The sequence below is a fragment of the Orcinus orca genome, chromosome 4 (genome assembly GCF_937001465.1).
Source record: "Orcinus orca chromosome 4, mOrcOrc1.1, whole genome shotgun sequence".
Classification (NCBI taxonomy): domain Eukaryota; kingdom Metazoa; phylum Chordata; class Mammalia; order Artiodactyla; family Delphinidae; genus Orcinus; species Orcinus orca.
This window is the reverse complement of record NC_064562.1, coordinates 51,009,050-51,031,426: the sequence shown is the minus strand read 5'-3', so window position 1 is coordinate 51,031,426 and position 22,377 is coordinate 51,009,050. Positions and strand designations below refer to the sequence as shown.

Below are 22,377 nucleotides of genomic sequence, written 5' to 3'. Positions count from 1 at the left end.
TAAACGTAAATACAGGAAAAAAAATAAAGTGTGTCCTTGAGTAATTTTTTTCAATGAGAATGAATAACTAGTAAATTCTTTCAAGATTATTGTTAAATGTCTTCATTTTACCTTTGCCCTTAAATTATAGTTTAGTTGGGTATACTAGATTGTCAACTGTTTTCTTGAAAAATATTTTCCTTTTTTCTTCTATTCTCCATTGTTGCCACTGTGAAGTCTGTTGCAAATCTAACCTAATTATCTACCTTTGTAAATAATGCTTTTTCCTCCCTGTTAGTGTTTCAGGTTTTCTTTTATGTTCTGTCTTTAGTGTTATGCAGTTTAATTATGATGTGTCCAAGTGTAGATTTAGTTATTTATTTACTTAGTCTTCCTTGGATCTAAGTTAACCACAAAATTCAAGGTTGAGCTGATTATTAACCTGCTCTACAGAAGTCCAATTAAAACACTGACATAGGGCTTCCCTGGTGGTGCAGTGGTTGGGAGTCTGCCTGCGGATGCAGGGGACACGGGTTCGTGCCCCGGTCTGGGAAGATCCCACATGCCGCGTAGCGGCTAGGCCCGTGAGCCATGGCCACTGAGCCTGCGCATCCGGAGCTTGTGCTCCGCAACGGGAGAGGCCACAACCGTGATAGGCCCGCGTACCGCGAAAAAAAAAAACCACTGACATATGAAGAGGTAGTTTAATGAATGTACTATCAAGTCATTCCTCTCTGGAATATTGTCTATTTAGACCTCATTAGCTTTCCACACTGCAAAATTATGTGAATTAAGTTACATGCTGGTTACATGCTTTTGGATGTTATCAAGGTTCAACATTATCCATATATATATAATGTTTTTGTACTGTCTATAAATCAGAGTTGAAAACAATATATATAAAACTAAGAGGTTAACAGTTCCAAACTTCTCTACCTCAACCCTCAGATATTAATCATTCTCTCCTTCCATCCTGGCTCTGAGAAACAGAAGAATCTTTCCCTTTCCAAGGTTCACCCACCTTTTCTTCCACTATCTCTGACACTTGGCTCAGTAATTATACCTTCACTCCAAGCTCATTTAAGTCTTTTCCATTCCACCCACTCATTTTTTTGCAGGTAAAGAAATTTCAAGTTTCACATTTTCTAAAAAATAAAAACTTTCCCTTATTCTTTCTCGTCCCTCCAGCTAATAACCTCTATTTGTCACCCTCACAGCCAAACTTCAAAAAGGAGGGAGAGCTCTCTTATACCCCCCCCACCCCCACCCCCATACACACCAATGTCATCCTGGCTCTGCCGCAATTAAGCTTCTTCTAGCACCACTCACTGAAACCTCTCCAGGCAAAACTACTAATAACTTCCTGACCTCTAAAGCCAAAGGAGTTTTTTTGTAACCAATCCTATTTGGATGCTCTAAGCCTTTGGACATCTTTGCCTGATTTGTCATTATTGACTTTAGGATTATCACTCTCTCAGAATTCTTCTCTGGCTTTTCAGATTCCTCCTCCTTGGATTACTTTTCATACTGTACCACTATTCCTCTACTCCTCTTTAAATGGAGGAGAACTATGGGGTATTCCTGGTCCTCTTCTCATACCCATTTCCATGTCTTCAGCTAGTACTTATAAAGTGAAGACTCTGAAATGTCTCTCTCTAACCCTTGCCTCCATCTTGAGCACAGACCTAATTTCTAGTAGCATGTTTGACATATTCAGCTGACTGCCCGATAGCACCTCAAACTCACTGTGTCCAAGTCCTTTTCTTTTTCTTTCAAACTTTCTCTTTCTCTTATATTCCCTATTTTGATAAGTACCACTGTCATTCACTGTTCACATTTAAAACAGAGTAATTCTCTAGTCTGGTGCTATCCAGAACATTGTGTGATGATGGAAATACTCTGTGTCTATGCTGTCCAATATGGTAATACTAACCACTTGTAGCTACAGAGCACTTGAAATGTGGCTAGTATGACTGAGGAAATGAATTTTTACTGCATTTAATGTTGATTGATTTAAATAGCCATGTGTGGCTGTCCTATTGGAAAGCACAGCTCTAGCCCTTCATCTCACCTAAATTACGTTTGCCATCAGGACACATAGATTCTATCCCTTAAATTTACCTTGAAAAGATCCTTCTCAAAGCAATCCCTCTTTTCTATCTCCACCACTACCATTTGAAAACATCAACCTGATTATGTCTTTTCCCTGTCCCAAATGTCTTCACTAACCTCACTTTTTTTTTTTTTTTGCGGTACGCAGGCCTCTCACTGTTGTGGCCTCTCCTATTGTGGAGCGCAGGCTCCGGACATGCAGGCTCAGTGGCCATGGCTCACGGGCCCAGCCGCTCTGCGGTATGTGGGATCTTCCCGGACCGGGGCACGAACCCGTGTTCCCTGCATTGGCAGGTGGACTCTCAACCACTGTGCCACCAGGGATGCTCAACCTCACATTTTATATTTTATATAAGATAATATCTGAACTTCTAGTTGTAGCCTATAAAGACTTCCATGATCTGGTCCCCCAGCCACTCTCATCCACACCACTCTCCCAGCACCCTCTATAACAAGCATACTCAGCTCTTTGCTCTTTCCTTACAAGCCCAGTAATACTTCCAAGCTTGTTTACACTCTGTACTTCTACATAGTTTATACTCTCTCTCACTCTCTCTCTCAGTTCCATGGATTTTTACCTAAACTAAAGGGACCAGATCAAATGCCACCTCCTTCCTATATTTGTTTGTATATCTGTTTCTTTTTCCTCCAGAGTAAGGACAATGTTCTATGGAACATTTTCACTCTCATATGTGAATGAGTGAGTGAATGAATAATAAAATTTCAAACAATTCCTTCTATAATTAAAGGCCAAAAGTGTATCACCTGAAAAACTTGAGTGCTTCCTTTTTTCAGATAGCTGAAATTATAAACCTATAACTTTTTCTTATCTCTATAAGTCATCTATTTTCATATGTATGAAAACAGAGCTTTCTTTATTTTTCCTAACTGAATTTAGGCAAATAACATCACATCTCTAGATTTATCACTTATTATCCCTGTAACACAATCCCTCTAAGTCCCAACTTTCCCATCTGAAAAATGGGGATAATTGTGTGGAAGCAGGAAATGGTGGAAAAGGGAAAGAAAGAGAGAGAGAGAGAGAGAGAGAGAGAGAGAGAAGGAGGGAGGGAAGAAGGAAGGAAGGAAGGAAGAGAGAGAGAGAGGTGGGGAGTGAGGGAAAAAGGAAGCATGCAGTAAATCCTCAGATGGAGGTATTGATACTTTTCCAGGCCTCCCCAGGTGATCCTGGGAATACACAGACGCCAATGATACTACTGATTTAGAGTGAAGTTTCACCAGATCTAAGAAGCATCCCACTTTTTAATTCCATCTGTGAAGAAAGGTGTGTTGTAGGTCAATTCCCAGATAACCCTGGGTGTTCGATCAGAACTTGGGTCTGAGACATACCTGAAAACCAATTCCCCAATCTATGCCTGACTACACTTTTACATGGATGGTTCTAATTCTGAATTTGGTCTGCAGACCCTAAATATAAATTAATTTCTCTACAATAGTAGTCTATAACTGATAGGATTTTCATGAGGATTCAATGAGATCTTAATGTGCTAATCCTTTCAAAGTGTTTAGCACAGCGCCTCACCCACAATAAGGGCTCAAATGTAATAGTTATGATTATTATTTATGGGATTCAATAATTTCGCATGTTCTGAAACTGCAATAATTTTGAGTGCCAAATCATAAATGTCTTCTGCTCAAGTGCTGGGAATTCAGACTGGAAAGGAACTAGTAGCTAAAATATGTATATGCACAGCACTTATCAAGGTTGTATTTTTGTTCGTGTGATTATTTGATTCATATCTGTCTCCCTCACTAGACTGTATTCTCCAATTACAATTGAGCCTTGTCAATTTTTGGTTGTCCTTGGATCCCCAGCACTTAACAAAGGGCCTGGCACATGGGAAGCACTTGATAAATATTTGCTGAAATAAGTTGTTCAATTATTTGAAAACATTCCAGGTACTACGCTAGAAATTTGGGAGACAAAATGTCTCAGAGAAAGTCTTCTGCCATCAATGAACTCTAATCTAGTCAACAAGTCCCTAAATCAAACCGATGCTTATAATGGAGCAAAGTACGTGTTATGAGAATTGTTCACATGGAGGGCTGTGGGAAAATATAAGAGGGGCATCTAACCAGTCAGGAAATGGGGAGTTAGGAAAAGGTTTCAAGAGGATGTGACAGTTAAGATAATCTCATAATATTCAAGAAAAAGACAAAGAGCAGTCCAAGGAGAGCAAGAAGCATAGAAATGAGAAAGAGGAAAGGCAAGTTTTTCTGTTTAATTGGAGAAGGATCTGCAAGAAAAGAGTGGCAAGAAACAAGAAGCAGAAGTAGGGAGAAATGAGAACATGTGTTGTGAACCATGTTAAGGATTTTGAATTTAATTATGAAGGCAATCTGGAGACACTGGAGGATTTGAAACAGAGAGAGATGGTAACTTGAAAAATGAGTGGACTGGGCTAGGTCTCTAAAGTGTCTTCTGGTTGTAGAAATCTGTGATTCAGAATTTTTTTTTTTTTTTTTTTTGCGGTACGCGGGCCTCTCACTGTCGTGGCCTCTCCCATTGCGGAGCACAGGCTCTGGACGCGCAGGCCCAGCGGCCATGGCTCACAGGCCTAGCCGCCCCGCGGCATGTGGGATCTTCCCGGACTGGGGCACGAACCTGTGTCCCCTGCATCGGCAGGCGGACTCTCAACCACTGCGCCACCAGGGAAGCCCAATTCATAAATTTTGAATGCTAAATTTAATACTCAAATACAGTAACTGTATGTATTAGGATAGACTAAACTTCTGTAACAAGCAGACTCAAAATGTATGGACAGCAGAAGTTCATTACATGCTCAGATGGCAGCCGAGGGCAGGTGCTTTGAGTACCTTGCGGAGGAAAGATAGGATCTGCTCCTAACAGTCATTCTAGGCTAACAAAACTCTGCCATATTCAATGCATGGCTTCCAAGCTCACGCTGGTCTTCACATCACCATTTCATCCTTTGTGAATGGGTTATGGCATGAGAAGCACCCTATAGGAGGCTTTATGAGTCAGGTCTGGAACTGGCACAGATCACTTCCATTCAGTAGGACTCACTGGCTAGAACCAAATCACGTGGCCACTCTAACTGCAAAGAAGGCTGGGAATTGTAGTCTAGCTGTTTGCTAAGGCAGTCTTTACCACACTATTCTAGCTTAGAATTTGGGGTACATTTGTGTTCCCTTTCCCCTAGATGGTTTTATTTTCTATTTTAATCATCTTAGAGTTTGTGTATTTCATTATAAGATAGCTCAAATTCATTTAAAAAAATGCATAGTGAAAACTATAAATAAAGCAAAAATCATATAGTTGGTGAATGTCAACAAGACTGTATGGTATTTTACAGTTCATAAAGGCCTTTCACACTCTTTAGTTTGCTTTTTTAAAGCAACCCTTTGATATAAGCAGGAAATGTTACCACCATTGTTTAAAATATAAGCATGACTCAGAGAAATAAATGACTTACCTGAGGTTGTCCAATTTCACTCATTCTAACAGTTATTTACATGTAGGAAATAGTTAATTGTCCTTGAAATCCATCTAAAAATGTAAAAGTATTTTTTTCAAATATTTTTAAGAACTATCAAAAATAAAGGACATATTCATCCAGAGCTCATGTTGAGGTCTATTTTGAAACACTTAGATTCACATAAATCAGCAAAGCTCACCTCAACCACATATACAGAAAGGACATAGAAACATAACCACTTGTAACAATACTGCAAACAGACGCCATCTGTGAGCTAGCTATCTTCATGCTATAGAAAAAAAAAAGTTTGCAAAAGAGACAGAGAGAGAAGGCACTTGAAGCATAGATTCTGGCACTTACTGTGTTAAGGGTTTTAGATGGTGTGTATTAGTTTCCTAGGGCTGCCATAACAAAGTACCACAAAATGAATGGCTGAAAAAACAAAAATGTATTGTCCTGCAGTTCTGGAGGCTAGAAGTTTGAGATCAAGGTGTCAGCAGGACCACACGCCCTCCAAAGGTGCTAGAGAAGGATCTGTTCCAGGCCTCTCTCCTAACTTCTGCTAGATCTTTGGCTTTTAGTAGCATAACTCCAATTTTCACAGAACTGTGAGACCATAAATTTCTCATTTGCTCCCCTTTGGCTTGGATTTAGTCAATGAGACAAAGGCTTACATATTAAGGAATTAACAACCTACAAGAAAATGAAGAGAGCTTTCCTAAGCCCAAGAAGGAGTTGGAAAATGAGGCAACAGAAAGAAGCCAACAAAAAAATTCCAAATGCTCAGGCCATGTAAGGTTTGCCCTTCAGAACATTTTACCAGCATTTGGCCTGCTGTCCCCCACCAAGCCTCCTCTGGAAAGTGAACAACGTGTCAACCTCCCACATCTATGTAAGTTTCCCACTTGTCTCCCCTGAGCAATATTCTTCCCATGAAGTCATGTACAGCTCCCATAGTTATTCCAGATGACTTTTCCATCCTTCTGACACCTAGCTTGTATGTATTTAAAGGATGGGCCCATGAAAACTAAACCAAACAAAAGATATAGTACAAAGACCTTGGCTGTTCTACAGAAAAACACTTTTGCAGTTCTTCTTTCCTTTTCCCAGTCCAACCCAACTTTCCCACCCAACCTTTTCTAATACCACCTCCCCCCGCCAAAACAAAAAGGCGAATAGACAGTAAAACATCCTCACTATTCACCAGTGGACGGGGAAGGTATTCTTCCTTTAAAGCTCATGCCCAGTGCCTGGCACACCGAACACCCTGTTGTTTCATCTTTCTGACTGCCTTCATCACACTTGCCAGGCTAGCCTCTGTGGACGGCAAGACTTAACAGTTAGAGGAGATGGGGGTTGAAGAACAAGGAGGAAGAGGAAGAGGAGAGGGAGTTGAGAAAGGGAGAAGGAGGGGGAGAAGGAGAAACAAAAAACCAAAAAGAAACAAAAATCTTTTTCAAAGAAGAACACCATCTTCAGAGAAAACGTCTGATAGGACTTTCACCTTAAACTTCCACCCACCTACTCACCACTCCAGGATTCTTTTCCCCAAATTTAACCTGAGATGGAATCACCTCTAGTCCAGGCTGAGGCAAGTTTGGCAGCTTCAAGGGTTGAATGGTGAAAATTTAGTAACAATCTGCTTTTCTCTGCAAATTGCTAAGGCAACGGTGTTCCTTAGCCAATTCAAAAATCAAGTGATGCCCAAATAAACTACAGCACATTCTTGTCTAGGCCTTTTACCCAGTAGCCAAAGCAAGGTGCGGCCAGAGGCTGCTGGTCTTGCCTGAGTCTCCTGCTGAAACAGTCCTACCATGAGATTGGCATTCTGCGGTGGTTTCTTCTAGAAAGGGATGGGAGTTGGGGCAAAAAATTGTATGGTTATAGGGTAAAGGGAAGAGGAGGAAGACAAGAAGAAAGTAACTGTACAATGTGGTGCTCCCATGAATGTGGTCATAACAGAGGTCAAATTGGGCATCAGATTTACAGGATTATCATACCCAGATGAGAACAGGCTGAATTCATTATTAATCTGCAAAGAAGATCTTCCCTGTGATTTTTATTTCAATTCTCTTCCTACTCCCTCCCTTTGGTTGAATGGTACCATGAATAAATTGTATTCACCCCAAATATAATTAGGGTATAATTAGCCTCTCTCTCAGCTTCCACAGTCTATCACAAGTCTTGCCAATGAGAGCTCCTAGATAGGTATCTTTCAGACACATTTGTTTTTCCGCATAGCCACTGCCACTAGTATAGCTCAAGTCATCACCATCTCCTCTGCCTGGATTAATATGGCAATGGATTCTTATCTCTCCCTCTCCCCCCACACATACCCTTCTCTTTCCAATCTATCCTGTAATCAGGATGATGTTTCTTAAATGCAAACACAAACATGTCACTCCACTGCTTAAAACTCTTCATGGCTCCCTGCTTTTATACTAAAGTTGGAACTTTCATCATGACTTTCAAGACCCTGCCTCCATGGCTTCTGCCCTACTCTCTAGCTTCTCCTCTTTTTCCTCCACGTGCTCTATGCTCCATCCATACCAAACTCCTTGAGGTTCCTCTAATGCACCCTGTTTCTCCCCTGTGCCCCTCCTTGCCTCCCACCCACGCTTTAAGTTCTCTTCTGGCCTCTTGAGATCTTCCCATCCTCCCCTCCTTCTTCTCCTTCCCCACTCCTCCTCCTCTTCTTCCTTCTCCTCTTCTTTCTCCTCCTCTTCTCTTATTTTCATCATTTGCTAACTCCTACTTACCCTATAGTCTTCAATTGTGATTTCACTTCATCTGTAAAAATTTATTTGTCCCTGTGCCTTGCAAATCTGTGTTAAGTGCTCTTCCCATAAGCTTTCTCAGAACTGTCACTTTCTCCTTCGATAGAGTATAACATTCTATATTATAATTGCTTGGTCACTCATCTCTCTCCTATCCTCCCCACCTGCCCCCCAACCCAGGACTACATACCCCCAAGATCAAGGAGCATGTCTGTTTTGCTCACCATGACCCTAGCACCACACAGAGAGCACATTATAAGTGATTCAATCAGTCAGTCAATTAAAATATTCCATGCTGCAGTGGTGGAGGTAAGAAAAGTCTTTGGCTCATGCATTGCTTCCCAAGTCTTCCTATTTAATCCTTGTGGTTATACTTTGGCAGAAGGCAAATTCATTGCCTTTTCTGCCTTTCACTGCATAAAAAGCAACTGTGGGATAAAAGATGAACACCACCAACAAAAACACTTACTTCCCTACTCAGATAATTTTTTAACAAGTTATGGAGGCTTGATCCTTGCTTTAGACTCTTCTCAAGCTGAAATTGTTAGTGATAAAAGATCACAGTTCGTTGGACCAGAATTCCTGAATCCTCAAACTCCTTCCATAACCACAGCCATCCCTAGAGGTTCAGGACCAACTTACCCATTAGACCCAGCAGTAACCCCATGCCTAGGGTCCACAATAGGTTTAGAAGCTCATGAAAATGTTTTAATTTATTTTAGAAGCAGAAGGAAAATAAACTTATAGGTCAAAAAAGTATCTTAAAATATAATATTTATCTTTATACCAACATAAATCATAATTTTCAATACTTTTTATGGAGGAAGGGGGTAAATTAAATCAACAGTGCCAAATACCCATGAAAATCATAACTTTAGTCCTGCTAAGTGCCTAGAAAATTATATGTGCACAGAAGACAAGGCTAAGGAATCAAAATCATCTCACTATCTTGGAGCCTTGATGGAGCCCTTAGTCTTGGTGAGAAGGTTGAATCCTATGGAAGATTCAAGGATTGCTCCTGTGCCTCTGACCTGTATGATGAGCCAACTGAGGTTTCTCTCACCCTTTTTCTTAGGTTTTTACAGGGACTATAGGCAATCCACCAAAGGAAACTAGAATATGTTGCCCCCAAATATGCCTCTTTAACACAAAAATTCTTTTTTCAAAATGTGAAAAGTATTTAGCAAGAATAAAATGCACCTAAGGGCAACATTAAAAACAAAGTAAACTAAATTCACAGAAAATATGGGCAAGCCTGTCTTTTTTTTTTTTAATAAATTGTTTTTGAATTTTATTTATTTTTTTATACAGCAGGTTCTTATTAGTTATCCATTTTATACATATTAGTGTATATATGTCAATCCCAATCTCCCAATTCATCACACCAACACCAACACCCCTGTCACTTTCTCCCCCTGGTGTCCAAACGTTTGTTCTCTACATCTGTGTCTCTATTTCTGCCCTGCAAACTGGTTCATCTGTACCATTTTTCTAGGTTCCACATATATGCGTTAATATACGATATGTGTTTTTCTCTTTCTGACTTACTTCACTCTGTATGGCAGTCTCTAGATTCATCCATGTCTCTACAAATGACCCAATTTCATTCCTTTTTATGGCTGAGTAATATTGTATATATGTACCACATCTTCTTTATCCATTCGTCTGTCAATGGGCATTTAGGTTGCTTCCATGACCTGGCTATTGTAAATAGTGCTGCAATGAACATTGGGGTGCATGTGTCTTTTTGAATTATGGTTTTCTCTGGGTATATGATGGGCAAGCCTGTCTTGACTCCCTCTTGACCCTTCTAGGCAAATGAGAACTTCCTGGGTAACAGTAAGAGCAGGCAGAGCAATCCACACAGCAAATGGCTCCAGTCCAAGCCAATTTACACAGGTCACAATTTCCCAGTCCAGTGCTTTTTCTGGGCTATGATGGAAGAGATAATGTAGATGTGCAACCACATGATTTACTACCTAGCCTGCCTTCAACCAGAGTCAGGAAAGAAACATTGCTATGTGCAGTGCTATACCCAGAAGCTTTCAAGCTCAGGAATACTTAATTTTTTTTTTAATTGAAATCCTTTCCCTTCCATGACCTCGTCTTTGCCTTTAGCAAACTCCTCCCCTAACTTTCCCAGAAGTAGGAGGTGACTTGAACACATATTTCTCTCCAATTCTTACTTCACTCACCCTATGATATTGCTAGCATGGGAAGGGGGCCCTGTTGCCAGGGCAACCAGTAGTGCATAAGTTCAGTCTCAGTTGGATCCTCTATTCTAACTGATCAAATTCCAACTATGCTCTTGACTCATCTCAATTTTATAGACATAAGTAGGTAAAATATTTCATAATTCCTCTGACATATGTTTCATCTATATCTTCATAAGATCCTGCTGACCTGTCTCTTCTCCTGAATTCATTAACTTAACTCATTTATTTCTACTAACCAGAGATGATATTCAAAGTATTTAAAGCAGACATGGCATGAAAAATACATCAGAATGGATGTATTCACCAAATCAGAATGTATACTAGCTGTAAACAGGAACTGAACCAGAGCATACTAGTCACCAACTGGTCCAGTCTATAACTAAACTTGATACCTTTCCTTCCTGCTATCAAATAGACTTCTCCTCTGACCAGTTACTGTATACTTAATGTCCTAATTGTCCACCATCACATACAACTGAATAAGAATTTGATGTGAAATTCATCCGTGACTTTTATGTCAATTCATAGTTATGATAATTTAAAAAAATTAGTTTAGATATTCCCTTCATAGGAAGAAAGATATTGTGTTAGAAGGTGGAGAAGGATTTTAAAGGCACTGTATGTAGGAAGGAGAAGTAGGATTTCAGAAAGTACATAATCACTTCCTAATTGAGGTAGGAGTGGTCCCATATAGCAGTCAGCAGTGTTGTTCCTGAAATGCTCCAGTTCCCCCTTCCAGGTATGTAGTACAATTGCACTTCTCAGACCCATTCTGCTTGGGTAGGGCCAAATAACTAGTTCTAACCAAAGAGTTGTGGGCAGACATGATGTATGTCACTTCCAGGAAGAATGCTGAATTACTGCTGAGACCCCAAAGAGCAACTAGCAACCTTCCACATTCTAGCTGCTATTTCAACTTTGATCCCAGAGGGAGGGTGACTTGCATTAGAGACCTCCAGCTGACTCACAATGAAAATGTAGGGTGAGTAAAAAATAACCTTTGTAGTCTTAGACCACTGAAATTTTTGGCTTTGCTTGTTACTGAGACATACTTTAAGCTATCCTGACTGATATATTTTACTTTTAAGATCTTATCATTAGAGGCTCCTGTTTAGTGCCTTCATTCTGAGACACCTACTTCAATAGTTTTTAACGTCCATAAACTCCCTCATATTGTAAACAAAATTTAGGAAGCTCATGAAGAACATCCAGGGTGTTCATTAAATTCTCCAGAACATGTGTGTGTGTTGTTTAAGAAACCTTTCCCTACATCAAGATCGTAAACTTATTGAACGGAAAATGAGGAGTGCTAAGTTCCAGCTGAGCGTGGTACTTCACTGGTTTGGAAGTCTCAGATATGTAAACAAATCTAAATTTCATAAACAAAGCGGTGAACTTTTAAATATGAGTCATGATGTCTATAAATTGGCAAAGAAATTAAGAAGGCATTTTTTTGTTTTGTTTTGCAGTACGCGGGCCTCTCTCACCGCTGTGGCCTCTCCCGTTGCGGAGCAACAGGCTCCGAACGCGCAGGCTCAGCGGCCACGGCTCACGGGCACAGCCGCTCCGTGGCATGTGGGATCTTCCCGGACCGGGGCACGAACCCGTGTCCCCTGCATCGGCAGGCGGACTCTCAACCACTGCGCCACCAGGGAAGCCCTTAAGAAGGCATTTTAATGATTCTTTCAATATTCAAGCTTTGAATGAAAATGAAGAATGACCATGAAATAGCTGTAATTCTTCAATATAGTACAAAACAGCAAATACAAATAATAGCTAATTAAAGTAGTGCTAATGATTATGGTTATCCTGCCTTTCATTTGCTAATGATATTTCACATTTCAAAAAGATTATTTTGAGTCCTAAAATATTTGTGTACTAAAGCATTCTTTTTCTTGGGCTGAAGGAAGCAATTTAATGTTGACAGAAATTGGTTTGAGAAGAGTATGCAATTTAAATTACTGACTCTGAAAAGTAATGGTTGGTTGTTTTCTAAGAGAGCTGACACAAAGGAGAAAGGCCTGAGTGTTAAAAACATATTTGGGACCAAAAAAAAAAGGGGATCTTAAACTTATTATCCTATGCTATCTTCTAGGAATTTTAAAGATTGCTTACACTTTTTATATGCAATGATGATCAAACTCAGATACATCTTATTCCACTCTCAAGGTTTCTATGTGAAACAGTATGAAGCTGGCAAATCTGTGTGAAGACTCTTCAATAATCACAACTTTTCTCCTCAGGTGGACCCAGTGCTTGAAATCAGAAGCACATCACTCCATGAGTTCACACACATTACTACCTAGCCATTACCGAGGTGACCTGGGCAACCTGGACAACAACCTCTCCAGGCTATGGGCCTGGGGCAAGACCTAAAAACACCTTCCGAACCTAACTGGAAAATACAGAACACTCTGTCATAGCATGTGAAGGGTACCACCCTTCAATCACAGCAGGGTAGTGGGTGTAAACTATAAAATATAAGCTTCCTCGTATTTTCAAACACATAAGGGAGTCATTGCGTACATGGAGAAAGCTTTCATCTGGGGAAGTTTATTAAAATGTAAATGTTCAGAGATCCATCTAGAAGAAGTAGAATCAGGTAAGTTATAAAATATGTAAATATTGCTTCACTGCAAGATTGGTTACTAAAATCTGCACTCTGTAAATGTACAACCAGGCTGATATTTGGACCGACTGGGTCACAAGCAGTCAGCCAACAGAATGGAGAAATCTCCTGACCACTTGGAATCGACAAAGAAAATTGTCTGTTGACATAACTAAGCTGTAGCAGTATCTGATTTTGCATTCTGTAGGCAACAGATAACAGATAAAAATCTGAATTTATTCATGATTAGACTACTAATAACACCATTATAAATATTACAAAAATGTCCAACAGCAAAGGAGCATTAGAACAGAGGAAGACAGAGGGAAAGATCATGTTCCCACGATGGTCAAAAACCTGTTCCGTATTCCCTTCAGAATAAAAGCCTAGATCTTTACAGTGGCCTACACCGCCCCCCCCCACCCCCGCCATCTGGCCCACTTTACCACTCTGAGCTCCCCTCCCCTCCTCTCTGCTCCAGGCACTCACCTCCTCACTGTTCCTCAAATATGCCAAGCATGCTCCTGCCTCAGGGCCTTTGCAAAGAGCGCTCCTGCTGTCTGGAAGTCTCTTCCTCAAGGTGTACACAGGGTTGCTCCCTCATCTTCAAGTTTTCACTCTAAAGTCACCTTCTCAAGGAGACCTACCCTAAAAACATAAACCACATAATTTGTTACAGTTAGCGTTTACCACATAATTTGTTAGTTAGTGTTTATTGTCCATCTCCCTCTGCTAGAGCCAAGGTCAAAGACGGGGACTTTTTCCAGCTGGTTCACAGATTATTCCTAATCACCTAGTACAGGGCCTGATACATAGAAAATACTGGATGATATACTGTTGAATACTTGAAAAAGCAAATTTAATTTAACCATATAAAAAGATCAAAGTGAGTAATCTGGAAGGAAAAATTCAAGAAATATTGATGTGATTTAATACTTTTTTCAAGTGACAGAAAAATTAAGTACATCTGATTAACACTTCAACAGGAGAAAGGTGCTTTTCTAAACTGACATCAGAGAACTTCAGAAAGAGATGGTATATATCGAGAGAGGTTATCTACATTAGCTTTTGAATATATTTAACTTAATCTGACTTAAAAATAATTGCATTATAGATTACTTTAGCACCTCAATATGTGTTAAAATTATAATTAGAATCTTCTTTTTAAAGAAATAATCATGATTCTTTTATAATGCTGTATTTTACTTGCAGGGTTTTCACTCAGGGACTCACTAGCTGCAGAATTAGTCAAAAAGTCTTGCCCGTCACTTGACATTTCCTCTTCATATCCCCAGATGTTGGGATCTTTCTATGACAGATCAATTTAGGAAGTGCAAAATCACCACATTTAGTTAAGAAGGATACACATAAGCATGATGGAGGCTGATTTTGCAGAGCTGAAAAGGTCCTCAACCTTTAAGAACCTATTTAACCACACTGCTCCAAAGAAGCTTTCGGATACTACAGTTAAATGTTGAGCTCCCCTCTGTGTCTGGGAAAAGCCATACAACAATTTCTAGAAAAGCAGACTGGTGGTTGGAAGGCTTCAGTAATAAGAAACAATTTTCTTATTACTGTACTTCCTCTTCCCTGCTTTAGAAGGAGTTCTTCCTCTGCCTGGAGAGAACAAAACTATCATTCGGCAGGTTCAACTACAGCATGCAGAGAAAGGGCTGCCCAAATCCAAAGAAAGCTATACAAGAGTGGTTATTCATGGGCTTCCCTGGTGGCGCAGTGGTTGAGAGTCTGCCTGCCGATGCAGTGGACACGGGTTCGTGCCCCAGTCCGGGAAGATCCCACATGCCGCGGAGCGGCTAGGGCCATGAGCCACGGCCGCTGAGCCCGCGCGTCTGGAGCCTGTGCTCCGCAACAGGAGAGGCCACAACAGTGAGAGGTCCCCGTACAGCAAAAAAAAAAAAAAAAAAAAAGAGTGGTTATTCAGGGACTTCCCTGGAGGTGCGGTGGTTAAGGATCCACCTGCCAATGCTGGATACACGGGTTCGATCCCTGGTCTGGGAAGATCCCACACACTGCGGAGCAACAAAGCCCGTGAGCCACAACTACTGAGCCTGTGCTCTGCAGCCTGCGAGCCACAACTATTGAGCCCACGTGCCACAACTACTGAAGCCCGCGCGCCTAGAGCCTGTGCTCTGCAACAAGAGAAGCCACCACAATGAGAAGCCCGTGCACTGCAACAAAGAGTAGCCCCGACTCACGGCAACTAGAGAAAGACCGCACGTAGCAACGAGACCCAACGCAGCCAAAAGTAAATGAATGAATGAATAAAAAAAAAAAAAAGAATGGTTATTCATATCCCGTGTGTGTAAGCTTGCTTCATGAGGGAAAGAACTATGTCTTCTGTATCCCTGTATCTTATGTATACGTGGTTGGCTTTCAGTAAATGGTTGTTGAATGAATGAATGGTTCAAAAACAAAAGAACTAATAACTGTTCCCTAGGTTCAGAGTGGGACTACAGCTAAGTGCTGAGCACCTATTTCTTATCATTCTAAGCACACATATTTTACTTTTTTCTTTTTTTTCATTATTAAACTCCATAAATGTTTCTTGAATTATTTTCTGAACTGCTTACTTTTATCTTTTTGCATAACTTAATTCTTTTATCTTTTCATTCATCCAACAAATATTTGTTCATCCTGAGCCCAACTTCCTACTTCAGAGATAATGAAAGAGTAAATGCCTTGGAAACAAACATATGGACCTACACTTATTCCATCAATCTCTTAAGTGTCTTCGAGCAAGCTGCCTAACCTCTCCCAGCCTCAGCAACTACATATGTTATCTAGAATCATACCCATTGAAGTAGATTGTTTGAGGGCCAATTGAGATCATATATGTATATAGTAGGCAATTGATAAGTGTTCATTGTCTTCCATGCTTCCATTTCCTACTAAAAGGTGGGAAATTTAATGACTGATGAGCAAATTCCATTTAAGCTCCCAGAAATTAGAAAAGGTCAGCCTGAGAGATTCCTTCCAATGGCACAGACTATGCTATATATCACTGAGACTCCACTTTGTTTCCCTCTGTGAACACAGAAAGACTTCAGTTCTCAGACCACCTTTTAGTCAGTGGGTTATGTGGCCATTAGAATGTAGCAAAAGTGACATTCACCCACCTCCAGATGTAGTGCCTAAACAAATCTTCCAGGCCTGGCCCCTAACTGAAGCCCAGATGCAGAGAATCCAAAGGAGGACTCCAATACCTTACATGATATAGAGGCATGGAAAAGAAGGAACCTAGGGCTCTAAATTACTGCGTGGACTAGACCCTTCACCCCTAATGAACTGCAAAAATGTATGACATGTAAACTGCTCAGTGTAGGAGTTGTTTTGTTTTTACAGCAGTTAGCCTATCTTGAATAATTCATCACACAAACCACCTCTCAGTCCTAGAACTGAAAACCTGGAAACAGATTAATAGTTTATCAGTTCTCTCACTAAATTTGAGAGCTGAGACTGGGTCTTAACTTCTTGGTACCCTACTCGACACTTAGCACAATGCCCTAAATAAATCAGTTGCTTATTATCTATGTGTGAATTAAGTACTGCCACAAGATAGGATTAAATATACTTATATATTTACACTTACACATACACATATTTTAAATAAAGTCCACCCTGCACACTGTAGCTATTTTAATTTAAAATATAAAGCTTATTTCCTGAAATCATTCCAGTTTAGGAAACAATCAAGATATGATGACAATTAAAATGGCAATTAGAATATACCCCTGTTTCTCCAGGTCACTTATAAGAGGAGGGCTAGCATAGGAAGGAGGAAGTTATAGGGACAATCAAGTGAATACGTAAGAATCTTAGTTGTGTTTGAATAGTAAGCTCTGATATTCGAAATCCCTAACACTTCCCTGTCTCACTGAGTCCTGGAGGGGTCAGAGGTCATTTTCTCCTTGGATTATAGTCTCCAACCAATTCTGTTACTGCTACTGTTACTTCCATTCTTTCTTCCAGCAGACTTGCTTGTACCACTGCTGGCCCACTTTTTAACAAATTCTCATATCTCACCTTTGATGAATTTCTCTTTCCATCACACAAGCATCCACCTGCAAGTGTACAAGTATTTGTTTGACAACTAAAGTACAGATTGCTAGTTCAATTTTTATGGTCCCCTCCCTGATGGAACGTGGGACACATTCCCCCATAGCTACACTGGAGAATGTTTTTTAACTGACATTCTCAAAAACATCTCTCCCCCATAACAATCAAACCGTATTCCAAGTTTTAGGCCCAGTTGTCAGCTATCCTCAGGTGAATTTCCTACCTAGAGGTGATATTTTCACCAGAAACCAGCAGTCAGTATCTGTCTCTCTTTACTGTTTAAATGCCCTAATGCCAGTGGCCTGGGTACCTGTTAATCCCTAAATACTCTTCCCACTCTTTCTTAATGTAAATTTTGTTAAGTATATCATATATTCAGAAAGATACACACAGCACAAGTGTCCAATTCAATGAGTCTCTTCGCTGCTGTTAGTCAGTAGGCCACTTAGTTGGCTTTTCCCAGAAGCCTTAGAGAACCCTCTGCAAAAAGGAATTTTGATAACAGTCCCTGATATCCTAACATCTTTGATGTGAGCAGGAAGATTCCTCCACCCTTGTCTACTGCCGCTCACACATACTCCTACATGGTTTTGCTACATAAATAATAAACTAGAGTTAGCACTGGTAATATGTCATGAAGAAAATCTGAAGGTTTGATATCTAGTTTACACCCTTGCATATATTGATTTTGATAAAGTAGTACTTCTTATTTACACAAAAGCATCTCAGGGATGGAATACGTATTGACACCGTGAACAATACTCTGAAGAAGAGAGATCTGCATGCTTCACTGGAGTCATATTTATGATGGATTCTAGACAACTCTAGAAATGGTGGGGGAAGGTGAGGAGTGGAGAAACTGGCCTCACATCAGACCAAGAAATCCTTTCGAGACTTCCCTGGTGGGGCAGTGGTTAAGAATCCGCCTGCCAATTCAGGGCACACGGGTTCGAGCCCTGGTTTGGGAAGATCCTACATGCTGCGGAGCAACAAAGCCCGTGCGCCACAACTACTGAGCCTGTGCTCTAGAACCCACAAGCCACAACTACAGAGCCCGTGGGCCACAACTACTGAAGCCCGCGTGCCTAGAGCCTGTGCTCCTCCACAAGAGAAGCCACCACAATGAGAAACCCGTGCACCACAACGGAGAGTATCCCCTGCTCGCTGTAACTAGAGAAAGCCCATGCGCAGCAACGAAGACCCAACGCAGTCAAAAATAAATAAATAAATAAATATATTAAAAGAAAAAAAAATCTTTTCACGTCTCTATCCACATATTCACCACATGCTGTGCTCCCTCTCACCACCAGCTTCAAAAATCAAAGGACGTAAACATACTGGATTTATACCTGGATATAAATTTCCATATAATCAAATCTTTCCTGCATTCTCAAGCATATCCAAAACATGTTATTTAAATGCCATAAGAAAATGGAAATTATTTCAAAAGGTGGCATTCCAATGTTCTTAAGAAGAAAACTGTGCTCACATTTAATTCACAGGAAAGTGGGGGTAATGGACAAAAGAAAAAGCATCCTTAGAATTATTCTTTCATCCCACAAATCATTTTCCTCTTTTTTAATACTCCAATTTTGGATTTTATTAAAACATCAGCTTTTCATTTTCCAAAACTATCCATGAACTTGGTCTATCTTATCTATAATCCTACAATTGTCCATCTATCTTCAGACAGAACTAGAACTCCTATTTAAAGAATGCTATGAAAATTACTTTTTCTCCCATTCATAACCAAACACACACACCACCCTACTGCAGCTGCTTTGCTGCAGTTGGTTGTGCTGGAATTTCTTAACTTATTCACACTACTGCTGCAGGGTCTGAAAGTATGGGTGATATGAGCACCTGGGGCTCTAAATGACTGTCCTCTTCCAACAGGAATATGGACATGTTGAAATATGTAGACGTCCCTCACATGTTTATTTCACTGCTCCTGGGTGGAGTTAAGTGAAGCCTCTTCACCCACATATTTTATTGTAAATTTTCATGAAAAAAGGAACTGTCTCCTGACACAAGTAATCTTATTTCACCATTATTTAGGTCTAATGATGAAATGAAACATGCCCAGTGGGCCTGGAGTAATCTAGTAAAAGGCCAGATGACAGGAAAGGATGGTAGTACACCCTGTGAGCAAGCAGGAAATCTGAATCTGTAAGACACAGTCAGCACTCTTAAAACATGCTGTTGAATTTAATTCTAATCTTTTATATACATGTAACATGTATATCACATGTTTCTTTAAAAATGTAATTACTAAAATGTTTTAAAAAGTGCAGAGGATTTTTAGGGCAGTGAAACTATTCCGTAAGACACTATAATGGTGGATACATGACATCACACATTTGTCCAAACCCATAGAAGATACAACACCAAGACTAAACTGTAATATGGGCTTTGGGTGCTAATAAGACTTCAATGTAGGTTCATCAGTTTAACAAATGTACCATTCTGGTGCAGGATGCTGGCAGTTGAGGAGTGTGAGTGTGTGGGGGCAGGGGGTATGTGTATTTTTTTTAAGTTTCTTATCAAGATATTTTTTCATTTAAATTAAATCATGTGGAATAAATAAATAAATACATAATATGGATATTCCTTCTCTGTGCTCTCTCATTCCTCTCTACTGGGCTAAAGATAATATTTTAACTGCTTCCAACATCCCTACAACGTCAGACAAATTGCTTTCTGAATGTCTCCTTTTAAAGAGCTTTTTATTCTTTCCTCACACAATTCCTGGAACTACCCTTCGTTTTCTCATTGCATGCAACTTCTTTTTATCTGTATTTACTGTTGCCTTGGCCACCAATCAGAGATGTAATTAGCTTTTCTGAAACCTGGCTGTATTTTTACCAACATTTTTTTGAATCTGTATGAAGAAAGGACTTACAGAGTTAGATGGCACTCCTTCTCTCCCATCTTCTCATACCACCCACCACCCAATCAATTCTATGAGCTCCTATCAGAGATGTCATTTCAAAGAGCCCTTATCCAGTCAGCGATTTCTTGGTTGAAAGTTGGGTTGGCTCCCATGTCCACGTGGGCATGCCATACCATGAACGCCCTTCTCAATCTGACCTGCACTTACCTTGTCTCCTTTCATTTTCCCAAGAGATCACACATGGCACTTTCCCACATCCATCCATTGCCTGGCCTTTGCTTTCCTCCTTCTACAATGCCTTTTCCCCTTCTATGACTGGAAAAAAATGTTTATACGTCCTTGCATTTCAACTTATCTTCTCAGTGAAACCCTCCTTAACATCCCAAGATAATATCAACACAATCCCTCTTCTGGTTTATATCACTAGCATAAAATTCGTTAATTATACTCTGGTTAATTATTCATGTGGTTGTCTTTCCACTGGACTGTAAGAAACTTGGGACTCAAATGACCTTCGTCATTTTTGTATTTCCGACTTTCACCTGAGTGGCTGGCACCAAGAAGGTGTCCTGTGAAGTGACTGTTTGGTGAATGCATTCACTTAATAACCAGGAATAGTTCACCTGACCAAAGAGAGGAGTCAGAATTTTCTAATCTCACCAATGAGAGGAAGTAACACAGGTTTTCTCTTATTTCTGCTTGACTGATTAGAGTATGTACATTTTATTTCTGTTATAGTCTTTCAATGGACATAGTATTACCTTCCTCTACTCTTCAATTTAGTTTAAAATAGCAAAATTTCCCCCTTTTTCATGAAAATGGCAATGTAAATTTGAGTAATGATCATTTACAAAGATTTATCCATTCAGTCCCTCAAATATATTTTGTATCTTCCATAGGGAAGAGATGAAGTTCTTTTTATCCATGGATTTTATCTGGGAGACAGAGAACGAGACTATATCAAGCTCACAAGCAAAGTACAAAATGTCTCTGAAAATTCAAAATCCTATGAAAATTTTCACAACAGCAAGATCTGACTCTCATGGGTTCCACAAGAATCAACTTCTACAGCACTCACTAAATAATGCTTTCCTCCAGCCGCCTGAAGCCTAAACCGGACTAATGGGCTTCAGGAAACAGCTGTGGTTTCAGGAAATGGGAAAATATGACGATCTACTGTTGAAAGCTACCCACCACTGCTCCCACTACTACCACTCACCCCTCATTTATCCACTGTCTCATACACACACACACACACACACACACACATCCTCACAACTCCCCCTTTGAGCCCCTGTCAGAGGCATATGTAGAGGTACATTACTCTTAGAGCAGTTTTCTAGGTTTACTTAAATAGCACAGAAACCAGGTTAAATGGGGTCAGTCATGTTCCAGATTTTCCTAACTTCCAGAAGCCCTAGTTTCCAGGAACCCATGTGGAAAAGACATCAGGCTGAAACATCTGTCAGAGATTGATGGGAAACCCACTGGGCTGGAAGTCACTGGCCCTGAATTCTCTGCTGATTCTACCACGGTGATTGTAAGCAAATCTCCTTACATTTCATGGTGTCACTTCACTCATTTACTATAGGATATAATTGTCCAGTCTACATATTTTATATTGGACATGTACTAAGTGCTACATAAAGGGGAAAGATAAATAGGGACCACTGTACTCATTGGTAAGTAATTTAGAACATTTATTAGAAAATAAGTAAAGATATAACTTGGAGTCAGTTTCAAAGTTGCAGGATCAAAGACATATTATGCTCATTCTGAGGGGAACTATCTCTATACCTCCAGACATCTGGTGAATAGGGTCCTTTTTCTCTGTGTTAGAAATCCCTTATTGGAAAATTAAGGCAAAATACTGATAAACACTCTCCAAAAGTCCCTTCTATACCTTTTCATCCTATGATTCCGTGTATTAAATGACAGACTGTTTGCCAGTTTGATTTAAACCCTAGTTATAGCTCACTATTGAAATATAATGCTTTACATAGAGAGAAGTTAAAATTCCAGATAAAGGTATACCACAATGCTGAGTCAAATGTCCTTACTTCGTGGTAGGGGAAGGAAAAAGTAGAGTTATAATGAGAGAAGATTCTGGCAAATGGGCAACTGATTCTCTACGATGAAGGATAAAAGCAAGAGTGAGAAGTAAAGGAAACATGTAGAACTTGCCTGGAAATGGAGCTGGGACAAAGTGGAACTGTCCCAAAGAGAAGGAACAGAGAAGGAATGTTTCTGCAAG

At 40.1% G+C, this 22,377-nt stretch overlaps 1 protein-coding gene across 1 annotated transcript in view; it reads right to left on the bottom strand.

Annotated features, from left to right (window-relative positions):
* Window positions 1-22,377, bottom strand: part of LOC101280361 (cytochrome c oxidase assembly protein COX18, mitochondrial) — a 90,056-nt gene that overhangs the window by 22,069 nt on the left and 45,610 nt on the right. The window contains exon 8 of the transcript XR_007477306.1: window positions 13,643-13,801. The gene's annotated coding sequence lies outside the window, so the exon portion shown is untranslated. The remainder of the gene's footprint in view (window positions 1-13,642; window positions 13,802-22,377) is intronic.